Consider the following 13,716-nt stretch of genomic DNA (forward strand, 5'->3'; position numbering starts at 1 on the left):
TGAAAATAGCATCTACTTAATATCCTGCTGTCACTAGTTGTGATGTTGGACTAATGAGTAACAACTTCGTGGATCTCAAGTGTGGACTCTCTGAGGAATATAGGGAAATGAAATGGCTTTGAATGCCTGAGTAACTGAAAAGTTCAAAACCAGATAAATTTTAAAAATTAACATTTGAATTCATGCAGATCTGAGCTGAAAAGTGTGATATAGCCAGGTACAGACATTGAAAAAGCAAAATCAGCTCCAGCTCTCCCTTCCTAGCAACACCAGCAAAGCTACAGTCACCAGTGTTTCACCTTTTAAATCATCTAGTGCTCTGTTTTCATTATGTTGCATTCTACAATGAAAATGAAGCACAGCTTCCTTTAATTCCTTCCGTCCATAAGGGGTTCAGTTTTGTGGTTTTTTTTTTATTTTAATGTATTTATTCATTTAGTAAATAAACATCATGTGAAAAATATTATTTAAATGTATGTCTATTGAAATTATTAAAGTATTTAAATCACCAACTCTAAAGCTTTCAGAAGTGCAAAAGGTAATTTCCCCAAAGTTGTGATTTCAATGAATGAAAAAATCAAATTACAATCTCAATAAAATATTTAAATGGGTTTTAATAAAAAACAGCATTAAGAATGTCAGTAATTTGGAGGGTCAAATACACAGTCCTCAATAATATCAATTTTGTTTGGAAAAATCTTTTCAGAAGGTAGTCATGTCTGGATGAAAACACTTCAGTCTTTGCTTATTGAAAATGTTAGGCCACTTTGAATACACATGGAAGAACATAAACACTGTTTAGCTGTCACAGGAGGGCACAGAAGCTTCATCCCTGTCATGGGAATAATTGTTTACAGTCTTCTACAGACCTGATTACAAGACAGTGAGTTAAGGAAAGTAAAAATAAATAGACAAACACAAGTAAATGCACAAGAATGCAGAACAACATCGTGGAAGGAAAACATTTTTTAAAAGGTGGAAGGAAAAGATTATTGACTTAGAAACTTATGTTGTGATTCTGTTTTGCATTTGAGTTTCAAATGTCTTCCAAAATATTCTCATGATTTCACACATAATCAGTGTGACATGAAATTACAGTGACTGCTGATGCAAATGAGGTAATTGTGCACGCCAATTATGTGTTACATGCCTGTTGCCTTGTTTGAATAAGCAATTACTGAATTTATAGAGACAAGCATGTTAACTAGGAATGCATATTAGCCACATAGTTACCACCACTTAATTCAGAAAATCAGGCAAAGTAGAATTTAGCTGTGGGAATGGTTATGAATCTTGGCATTTTTCCTAGGCATAAAATTTTAGTTTCATTATATGAATTTCTTGCATTTATACTAGCTTATGCCCCAAAGTGATTTATAAAATTAAATAAGCTCAATAAAATCAGACACATGCCTAGCTAAACATAAGAATGGTCATTTTAACTGCTTTGGCACTCCAAGTTTCAGGGTAAATCTTGTGGAAGCAGAGTTGTCTGCGGAGAGCTCCTAATTTTTTTGCTGAACTTTGGTTGCACCACTGGCAGATTAAATAGTCCCACATATTGCAGGTTAGAGGGGAGAGTGAGGAGCCAACACACCAAAACAAAATTTGATCCAGAGCGATGCCTGACACTTTCTACCTTTGTATACTTGGCATCCTTAGATTGCCATTTTTATGCCCGGTCTAAGAAGTGCTTTCAGCCAGTGTCACAACATCATACACTAAGGTTTTCTAAGTCTCAAAATATCATGCATACATAAAAACTCAATTCTGTTTTAGTATTTGCTGAAAATGAAGCCATAATACGCGTTTGTTAAATTGAAAAATGAAAGCTTGTATTTAGTTGTTTCTGGTGGTGGTTTTATCTGTAGTCTCAATGCTAATTAGGCATTGATTATTCTAAACCAGAGATGTCAATATAAAGAGAAGACTCAGAACAACTTATTTTATACTTTATTTCTATATAATTTTATAAAATAGATAAATTATAATTTTTGTAATATTTGTTTCAAATTACAAACTACATATTTTATAAACATTTCTGTCTATTCCAAGTGATAAAAGCAATAATTTACCACTTTCTAAAGAACCCTCAACTGAAGACCATAGAACTGGCAAGATACCTCTTCCAGACTCAATATCACAAATTTTTATTTACCCACTGTAAGGCTATGTGTACCAATTGTGAGGATAAGTCATATTTAGGAAATTGCCTGGATGTCCTGATTATAGCTGAATTACTTCATCTATTGAAAGTTTATATTTTGTATGTTTATAAAACCAGGAGAATATGTTGGCAAAAACTAACTCCCTGGAATATCTAACAAAATGAAAGGATTTGGGATCAGTCCTTTAGCCCCCACGGAAAGCTTAGCAGAGACCTGAAGTATATCATCTAAGCTGTCCTTTTTGTTCCAGGTGTTGAGAGCATAAACTCTATCATTTCTGCACTTGAAATTCATGTTGTATAATTATATTTTGAACACTGATGGGCTTGCAAAGATGTGTAAACAACCTAGTTCTCTCTTTAAAAACAAAACAAAGCAAACAAAAAAAAAAATCCTAAAGCACCCTATCTTCTCCTCTTCTTTCCCCTCCTTTCCTTTCCTGTATCCTCCAAGAAAAACACAGTAGGTCTGACAAGCCTAAATTCTAATTTCATCTGTATGCAAATTGAAGGAAACAACAAGTCACCTTGTCTTACAACTGGTTTAAAAAATGGTGATCATTTATTTTGACTTTCTTCAACGGTCAGTCATTTTATTCATTCAAGTTCATATTTAACATCAGTTCCCTCTCTTTAGGGCAAGATTTAAACATTATCACTTCCTCCTGTCTGTTCACTACAACTTTCTGATGAACATACTTATGTTAAACCCATAGCAGTTGTTTGCAACCTCTGTGCAGCTTTGGGATTTCTGTGTCCACTTCAGGTTTGTAAAAGGTTTGAGTGCTTAAAAGCTTCTCTGTGATTTTTTCCAGGACTGTGAGTTGCTTTCTTAAAAGACAATGTCTTTCCTGACAAATCTTGTGTCATTACATATTCCTGCATAAACTTGACAAAGATTTTAGTATTACATTAGTATTATGACAGAAATTATTTTTGAGGGGTGACTGCCATTTTCTTACTTTACTTGCAGCAAAATGACAAATAAAATCTAAAATTTTTTCCTTCTTTTTTGAAAACATTTTACATTGTTGTGGTTTTCACAAAGACAGAATTGTTTCAAATTGGATTCAGGTAAGTCTTCTGAACACTTGCAAAGTGCCTTTTTTTAAGTGTGTGTATGCAGTATATTGTGTTCGGTTTTGTCATTTGGAAGCTTTTCCAGACTGGGTTTTAGCTGGAGAAGTTCAAGCATCTATGTTTACCCAGCAGTGCTGCCTTCATAAAAATATGCAAGAATAACATGTAAATGTCTGTGTCTTGCTTGATGAAGAGTTATGTGCTGTGTCTTTATAGTCATATATTTTAATTAGTTTTATATTGTTAAAAAGTACTATGTAGAGTAATAAGGTAGCAAAAATTGAAATGCTTAGTGAAACACATTTTGCAGTGTCTTGAGGTTCACAAACCCCAGACTTACGTTTTACATACTACTGCTTGATGTAGAATTATGTTGACTCATGTCAGTCCTGTGGTGTTTTACAGCTTTCATCTGTTCTCCAGTGAACCCATAAATGTAAAACTTTATGAACATAAAATTGGAAGGGAAAGTAAACTTTACACATTCCAACTTTCTTTTTTTGCAAGAGCTTTCTATCCTGCCTACCATCACCTTAGTCCAGTATACCAGAATGGCCTAGGGAGGGCTTGGGCTCTTTGCAGTTGTGGAAGACTTCTTAGTGGTAAAGAAAGCAGGGAAATAAATGAACATTTAATGGTATTCCCTTGAAATGAACAAATGGCTGCGTCTCATACAACTAGCTAAACAAGTTTCTACTTCCTCAGGTCCCAATTTGTCTGGTAAATTGTATCAGAATGTCAAATTTCAAAAGGTATTTGTTCTGTTACTCTTTTAGGTTATATGTGCCCCAAATAGTACTAAAGATTTAAAGCAGGTCTTGAGGGAAGAGCTGTTCATGTGAGGAGGTGAGAGTCAAGTGATCTATTTATATACTGCATAGGTGATCCTACACTAAAGAGGATGGAAACTCCAGTTCTAACCACTGGGGATCTGGCAATCCTCCGCCTTCAGGGAAGACAATTTTGCATCCAGAAATATGATACATAATATTTATCTTTTGCTATCTGAACAAATAATAACAATAAAAGTGTTCTTCTGCCTTTTAATGGCTCATTACACTGAGGATTGTCTGTGTCTAGAAGAACAAGAATGCAAAAATACTCAAAGCAATGCGATATCTTAGGTCGCCATGTCTAGGTAGAGTTTGGTTCTTTGTCCGTTTTTTCACAAATACCAGTTATTTTTGGGCTGAAGGGGGGTCTTTTCAGTTGGGACATTTTCTTGCTTTGTTATCTTCTTATCCAGCTGCAGTCACTACTGACTGCTGAGAGGACCCTTCAGTACAAGATTAATTGGAAGTGAGCACGATACAATATTCTTAAAGAGGTAAATCTGCTTAAAGGAGGAAGGGGAAAGCCAGCCTCTACTGCTGCACTAGCAGCAGTTTGGTTTTTTACTCAACAGCCTCCATTTTATTTTTTCTGTAACCTGTTTTAGAAAGGAAGCAGGGGCCCTTCTCAGAATTGCAGCAAATGTAATTGAATTTCAAATGCTGTTTTCAAACAAACAAACCATAGAAATGTTGAAGATGGGGAAATATAAGCTAAGTTTTCTAAAATGCTGTTCTACAGGCAAACACCTGTTTCGAGTTAAGTTCAGCTCATTTCTGGTAACAATATTAACTTTGTGATGGCCATGACCAGCAGGCATATGGAGAATGGAGGGTGGCAGTCTTTATCAAATTAGATCTAAAGAGGAAGAACACGTATTTAAGGTTTTTTTTCTCCTTAGTACTTTTTAGAAGACAATCTGAAAAGGGTAAGTAGAGGCTGGGAGGGCTTATGGAAAGATCATATTGTTTAGGGCTGGAAGGAAGTATTCTGCTTTTGTTAAAGAACATCTTTTCGAGATTATATTTTCTATTTACATCTGTTTAAAATGTGGTATGGAAAATCAGGCTGAAAATTTGTGTCTGCTTTTCCTGAAAATTTTCTCCTTTGATTTGGTGTTTGGGTATGACTGAGTCCCTGTGCATATGAAAGGAAAAAAATTAGTTTTTATGCTGCATTGATATTTCATAACTAAATAGTTATATTCCCTGCTTTGCTTTTCCGAAATCCACTCAACTACAGAGAATTTCAGCAATCCATGGATAACTGCAAGGAAATACTGTTTGCGCCAACCCCTTGCCCTATCCCAGTTACATGCTTACTGCTGAAGATGCTTCAGTGATGTGGAATAGTCGTAAAAACTAGTCATGGAGATTCTAACTAAAAAGGGCTTCCTGGGATCATACATTCACAAGAGGTTGGAATGTCACATCTCTATCAATTTGCATTGCTGATGAAAAGCACTTTTAATGCTAGCAAATCCTATCTTTAAGTGACTTAAAAGGAATAAATACAAGCTTCCTCCTCCTCTGCTCCTCTGCCTCTCTCTTATATAAACCCATTTATGTTGTTTTAATTGAGTGTCTTTCAGAGCAGAAGCTTTCTTTTTTCACTTATGTGACCAAAGCTCACAGCTAAGGAAGGGTCAGGGTAAATGCTCAGTTCCTTTCAGCACAGGCATTGATTCACTGGTTTTCTGCTTGAGTGGGAAACAATTTTATAATGGAATTGTCTTGGTTTTATCTTACTTTACCCAGGTGTAAATTGTGGCCTTCAGTGTGAGCTTGTAAAGTGGCATTTTTCTGTTTTTCCTCCCCATCCTTCAGTTATCAACCATGAAACCATGAAAGACAAGATTTTCCTCATCCTTTTGCTGAAGGAAGAAACTCACCTTATTCTGTAAGGAGAGCTGTGGGAGACTGCAGCCTGTCTCTGTCACCCCTTTCACCATGGGTAGCAAATATAGTGTCAGTCTGGCTTGTAGTTTGTCTCAGTTCTGTGTTGAAATACAGATAAATTAGGGATGAATAAATTCAGATTAGTAGGGTTGATAAACTGGACAAATAACAGAAGCGACTAATAAATTCTGCTGAAATCAAAGTCACATTAAGAAAGATAAACAAAGTTTTGTGGCAGCTAATATACAGTACTTACGGGGAAAAACAAACAGATCAAGATTGACTTTTTTCTTTTTTCTCTTATCTCCAGTTTCATTATCTCCTTTATCTAGCAGCAAAGCAGAAAAAGCAGAAGACATTTAGCAAGTTTAAAGTTATGTTTTGAACAAAATGGATTCTCTCTGTTTCACGTCCATGCAGACAGCACCTTTGGACAAACATTTTTCTTTACAAGGGGAAGGGAAGAAGATGGAGGAGCCAGTCAACAGATGAAATGTGTCCACCAGTTGTAGCTGATGCACCTCTACATGGTACATGTCCTCATGCAGAGATGGGAGCTGCTGTAGCCAGTGCTGTACCTGCATCCACAACCCAATGGTACCCACAACCCAGCCCTGACAGTGTTGCCATTAAAAAGGGACACAGAAGGTCATGTGCCCCTACTCAAAGTCATGGATGTCTGTTCTGTAGGACATTGTTACTGTGACAGGTTATGTTTTAACCTTGATCTTCATTCTTAGGAGCTTTCCATGGCCTTTCAGTGAACAGATTCCAGGAAGAAGATCTGGGCCACACTCACTCATACTCCTTTCAAAGATGATGAGTTTATCTACACTTCAAAAACTATATATCTTCTTCCCCTTGCTAAAAGGTGCACAAGCAAAAAGGTAGGAGTTCAGGTCTAAATCTCCTCTGTATTCCCTCACAGAGAAAGCATGGCTTAGTCTCCAAAAATCCCACTCTTCCCCAGGCAGACAGGGCAGCCTCTTAGCCCCTCAGTATCCAATCTAGAGGATCCACACCAAGGACAAGGTCCCAGACAGGTGAGAAGGGCACCTGGCACTGCCAAACCAACCAATCCTCCAGCTGGCATACCTGAAATGGCCAAAGGAAAGATGTAAAGGTGGACAAGTGTAGCACACAGCCTCCTCCTCTGGTTGGTTAAGAAGAAAATTAAATCTATTCCAGCCAAAACCAGGACAGTGGTTTCTTGAGTCACAGAAGTGTGCTTGGTAGTTCCTGATGAATTAAGGGCTACTGTATGAGACTTTTTAATCACCTTTTGAACTCATGTTGACCAACAGCATTCATAGCACTCCTTGGCAAAGATTTTTAATGATTAACGATGCATGTTGTTGGACAAGAAGTATCTGATTTACTTATCTTATAACCAGTATGGCCATCCTTCCTTTTACCTACCTCTGTTCCAGGCTAAAGGATCCTAGACCACCTGGTTCCTTCTCAGATGCAAGCTGTGTCACACCTTTACCTCTGTTGCCTTTTCCCTTTCCAGATGTATTGTATTCTTTTTAGGCTGGACAAAGAGACCTGCAGGCAATTTTTGAGCCACTGATACACCCTGAATTTTTACAATGCCATTATAATATATTCTGCTTTGCTCTTTTTCACCTTCTTAGTAATTCCAAAAATTCTTGAAACCATAATAAAATAAAGCATACCCACACACTACATAGGAAAAAAAACTAGATAGACCATCAGTTTGTCTTGACAGGATGTTTGTGTTATGATCCAACAGATCAAAATGCTGCTTTATATCATGTATCATCTGGCTTTGGGAAAAAAAAGGCAACAAAATAGAAACAAAACAAAACCCCAGGCAACCAACACCTGCCAGCTAACCAAAACTAATCTTTTCTCCTATGTGATTCTCCAATATTGAAATAACTTTTTTTCAGGAGCTTCAGGTTTGTTATGAAATTATACTGGATTTTTAAGTCAAGAAAAATATATCTTCATTCTGATGTGATGTTCAGGTGCCATCTGCCTCTCCCTCCTTCTGTGGATGACACTGGACTTCATTAAGCATGAAAATACCAATGAACTCATTATCTGAAGTTCTCTTAATATGTGTGAGACTGATTTAATTGAGTTAGATAAATACATCTAACTTTATTAAAAGTCAGATCTTATGCATGGTGCATTAGTATTTTGATAATTTCATTTTCAGAGTAGTAGCATGTTTTCAAGAATGTCCAGCCTGATTTAGGTAAATGAAGTTGGACTGATCCTGCTGTGTGTGTATATGGACCTATGTCTCTCAGTTACCTCTTTTTTCCTTTTAATTCTGCTAGCCAGATTCATCTAGAGTTTGAGTGAAGGTAAAAAACTGATAAATATTTAGTCTTCACAAACATTAAAGAAACAGTCATCAAGGGATAGGGCAGATTCTGTGTTGGGCCAATTCATTCAACCTTAGTAGCCATGAAAGGATCCCCAAAGTGAAGGATGTTGAGTTCTTTTGTTATGGTGCTCGTTTGTTCTACTTCAGCAGTAAAACACCACATTCAGCTTTGTATAGCCAGTTTGGAACAAAAGAGTCACATGATAATATGGAAGGATATAATTTTTGCTTATGACTGTATCTAACACATCAAACCAGTTTAGTATCACATGCTTCATGTTCCGAGCTCCTGTTCTGAGTGAGGCAAAGACAATATTCACGACACCAGTCAATCCTAGGCTTCAGGCAGATAATGAGTTCAAAATTCATCCCACTTTGGTTTTGTTTTTTTTTTTTTTAGATAGAGTCATAAATGGCTGTTTCAAGCAATCAGGAGGACATTTTTGGTGTTGGTTATCAGCCTTGCAAATGCTCAGAAGAACTATAAAAATGTCAGAACTTTGAAATTAGCAGGTATATATGGTCAGAAAACAGGTCTGAAGACAGAAAGCTACCTGACCATCATTTTCTTATTCATCACCATAATACTTTCCCCATCTTTCTGTGTTCTACATTTTAACTATGTTTTTTATTTGTGCTGTTTGATATAACTAATGTTTTTCCCTGACTTATTTTTTACTAACTTTATGTGCTGAACTAGAGCTTTTGAAGTAAGAGTGAGACTAAGAGGGAGTTCTTGTTAGTCCAGGGAGAAAAGTAGAAGGAAAACAGCCACCCTTATGTGACACAAACCATCCTTTGGTGTGTTTGTCTTTCTCCATGAGATATGGAGGGGTTCTGGTTTTCTAACAGAGGCACCTTACTTAAGTGGGATGAATCTGTGTGTAGGTGTTTGCCTGTTACTCCACAGAGGGCAGCTGCTATGTTGTAGAAGGTTGTTGTACAAATATGTCTAGTTTTTTGATTTGAGGAGCTGTCATGGCTATCATGATGACGTGCAGCTGCAAAAGTACGCTGAGGTAAAGGGAACAAAAAACTATGGCCAAGTGATCACAGCAGGAACACAGGCACATAGATGAGGAACACATTCATTGCTGTTTCTCTCCATCACCAGGGAAATAAAAAAAGTACTAAAGCCCTTATGTGAGATCAAACAAACCAAATAATGTTAAAAAGACCCAAAGGTGGTGATCATCTAGACATCAAAAGGACTGGTTCTCCAGTCCCCTCACCTTCTACAATGACCTATGCTCAGGCAGGGTGAGTGAAGAGTGGGTGGAAATGCAACAGACCTCGTGGGGCAGCCCTGCACATGGTTGTATTCTGTCTCACAAAGTACACAGCACTGAAGAATTTAGCTCTGTTCTTGTAGCCTGAAAGCTGTTACCTGTCTTCTCTACAGACTTTTCCTCAGTGGGCCTTCATCCTATGAACTGAAGAATGAAGAGAGCTGCACTAATGCAATCTCTGGTGCCCTGGGACCTCACAGGTTGGATGAAAATATGTTGTATAATATGGGGTCACCATGTCATAAAAGACATTTCTTCTCAGAGCCTCACAGCAGAGATGCAGTAATTGTAAATATATATCTAAAAGAATAGAGATCAGAATTGTAAAATACATTTCTTCATGCACTGTAGAATAAGCTTCCATTCATGCTACACAGTGGCATTGCCTTAGAAGTAGTTCACTATTTGAAATTATACACATGTATAATTCCAGGAAAATAGACAATCTGAATGTCTTTCAAGAATATGTAACAGATTTTTTGAGGATTATTGAGATTACTGAATCAAATTGTAGCTGAAGAGAATAATAGAAAACCCTCAGTAACTACAAAGCCAAATTACAGAAACTGGATAAGTGACCCAGAGGATGCATATGCTCTGACATCTAGTGGAGCTGTGAGCATTTGGGATAGGTCCATGAGGCAATCCAAAGGGAAAGCCAGGTCCCCAAATCAAGCAGCAGAGAGATAGTAGGATGACATCCTACATATCTGTGCTGGTAGCTCAGTGAGGACATATGAGTTTGGGTCCTGAGGCAGTTTGTCTGTAGTCCTGCAGCAGTGCTTAAGGAAACAGCTCCTCTTGTATATCATTATTATATGAAGACAGCTCCGTTATCTACATCTCTTGAGATACCAGATCACTAAAAACCAGATCCACAAAAATGAAGATCATCAGTGCAGGGCTGCCTGAGGAGCCTGACCCATTAAGTCTAGTGACTCTTGCTGCACTTCCCCACCAGGCAACTGGCCTGTTTGGAGAACTGACAAAAGAAGCAATACTCAAACTATTGTCAACTCAAGCATTTTGCTTGAACAGTCCTCAGCTGTCACAATAGCTTGCATGAAAGCGTAAGTTTCGGTATGCCAATGTTGCCCTATGGGGAGCAACTTCCAAAAGTTAGGACAGGTGTCCTTTCTTTTGAAACTTAAGTTTTTTATAAATGCTTCAGAAGCTAGAGTAAAATGGGTAAAAGAAAGAGGAATTTACCAGTCACTTGTAACGTTAGACAACAGACTAACCAATATTTTACCACGACAGTGTGAATACTCACCACAGTGTGTGCAAGGTCTTTCAACAAAAGGGTTTTCTTGGCATTTTCTGGCTCTGGGATTTGCGTAGCTGCTAAACAGCCCTATTACCTCACCTGGCTTTGGGACGATTGCACTTATTACATGATGTGTACATTATTGTACATGCTCTCTTTAAAAGTTTTTGCTGCCAAAGACAAATGTGCTCGTGCTTGAGACCATGCTTTTGTGAGGTGATTGACTGACACCTAGTGTTTAAAATCCACTCATTTTTTTCAAAAAAAAGGTACATAAAAAACAACTAAAAAGAGTCATTTCTAGTGAGAAGAACTCCCAGTTTTTTCAAAGTACCACCTCATCAGTAGTGCTCCAAGTCCAGGGCTGAGGTGCCATAGGAAATCAGCATTTAAAGAGATCACAGGATATACTGGCTTACAAAGTCAATAATTGTGGTGGTCTGATAATCACTGTGTTTCTACTAACGTAGTCATCTGAAGTGTTCTGACTCTACCCCAAATCTTCCTGTGCTGGTACAACTAACCCATTGTTCTAGAGCAACATATCTCTCACCAGTGGAGTGGCCCTGGCAACTCTGTGCTCTCGCAAACCCCGGCAGTGCCCTACTTTCCACTGCTGGAAAGTGGTTTCCTTGACAATTTTATCACAAATCCCTGAGATAGGAATATGGCAGGAGATGATCAAGATAAATTCCCCAACCAGGATATCTTGAAGCCTCTTAGTTTCAAATTACCAAGACTAACCTTCTCACCATGCACAGCCTTTCCCTATAACATACACTATCTTCAATCTTAAGGAACCCAAAATATATGCTACATATGAGCTAGGTATTCTGTTATTTCATGCTTTATTGGTTTTCATGAAGAAATAAATTGAAAGATGTAAGTATGTAAATAATTTACAGTTTTTATATAACCCTGAATACCTCATACTTTACAGACTTCAGTCTAGTAGGGCAGGTTTACAATGAATCAAAGCTGACTATATTCACAATATAATGAATATATGTTACTGTAAATTCTCCCTAGCCGGCAAAAAGTGGGTGCAATTTTGCCCCTGTCCATCCCTTTCTATTATTGCCAGATGTTAGAACAGTCCATGGTATATGCATCACTATTTCTTTTTATGAAATGTCCAGAAGGGATCAGGGATAAAACTTTCTCATCCAGTGTGTTCTAAATAAATCATTTTGTGCTATAAAAAACACCCTGTGAATCAAGATGCTGCTGAAATTATGTAAGTGGATAAAATCCCTTGCCAAACTATCACTGAAAGTCTAGGCAAATAAAGTTTGCTTAGAAGATGAAGTTCATCAGTGAAGATGAACTGGGTGACCTTATGAAGCCACACAGTTCTGATTTTTTGGGTTTAGGTGTTAAGTGAGCAGCACATCTTGCTATTCTCCTGAAGACAGAGGTCACACACTTGGTTTCAACATTAGCTCATTAATCCCTCAGTCAGGAAATACATACAATGCCTCAACAATTCCTCCAACTGCTCTAAAAATATCTCTGACTTATTTGGTCTATTTTCTCTCAAACAGTGCCAATGGCAGAAGCCCAGGGAGAAAACAAGAGGACAAAAATATTCTCCCTGTGTCTTGCAATTAATGATCAGATAACAACATGAGTCAGAAGAGTTGACTTTGTATCTAAAAAGTCTTTGTAGATATATTTTCATGGTGTTGTTCAGTTTCCTTTTGAGCTCATGTACATTTTCAACATCCTGTAGCAAGCAGCTTTCTAGTTAAAAAAATGGAAAAATTTTGCCCACATAGTAGCCATTGCACAAAATCAAGGATTAAATGAGTATCTGTTAGCTGTTTTGGTCTAGAATATTTACGAAATCACCCCATTTCTCATTTTCTGCATTGGTTAAAAAACTAAATGTCAGCCAGAAGCCAAAACAAGCTTTAAAATACAATTATTTTTCATGTCTATGAATGCAAAATGACAGCTTGCTGGATCCAGACTAATTTTGTGAGATAATGAAAACATAATAATATTGTTGCATGATCTAGAATACTAATTGCTTTAGTTCTTTACCTCCACTGTCATCTGTTCTTTTCTTCTTTGTTAGTGGCTTGCTTTGCCTATCTATTGTACTTGTATTTTTTAAAGCTTATATGTTTTGAAATCACTGCAGCTAGATACGTATGACTGTGGTTTCTTTAGAAGCTTTTACAAAATTAGAGGATATTAAGAGTAAAGCTATGGTAGTTTTGACTCAAAGGTGTCAATTGCTGGTTCAGTGTCACTAAAAATTTTTTCCTGATTTAAATACCAAAATCATATTCTCTAACTATTTGTCCAAAGGGTAGGGAGTTGATCACCTGCAAGGTTTCAGGAGGACCAGAACATGGTGACAGGTTTTATATGTAATTAGTATTCAAAGCTGTGATCTGGAATTTTTTCTGAGATTGCCAAAAATATGCTGATGTGTATATTCTGATAAGATGCAGTAATATAACTTTAAGTGCAACTCTGTGTTGTATCAGTCACCAAAGCTTTTTTATCTCTCAATGTCATCTTTATCTTTAAAGTTACTTTGTAAGAGCCATCTGGTTCCTTTAGATATGAGTAGATCAACTTGTACCAGTCAGTTAGCATTGGTTAGTCAAATGACAGCAGATAACATGTACATCTGCACCATCTAGTGTCTAATGAGAAAGAGATTGCCATCCTGTCTTGGACACCTATTCTAGGTTGAGATTGCTGGAGATCTCTCAATATCCCAGGGCCCTGGGTAGCTCTGTTTGATTAGCCACCCGAACCTGAGGAAGCTAAAACAAGGAGAGATGTATCTTCTCCCTAAAAAAGGC

The sequence above is a fragment of the Pipra filicauda genome, unplaced genomic scaffold (genome assembly GCF_003945595.2).
Source record: "Pipra filicauda isolate LSUMZ 115617 unplaced genomic scaffold, ASM394559v2 scaffold68_size4259465_pilon, whole genome shotgun sequence".
Classification (NCBI taxonomy): domain Eukaryota; kingdom Metazoa; phylum Chordata; class Aves; order Passeriformes; family Pipridae; genus Pipra; species Pipra filicauda.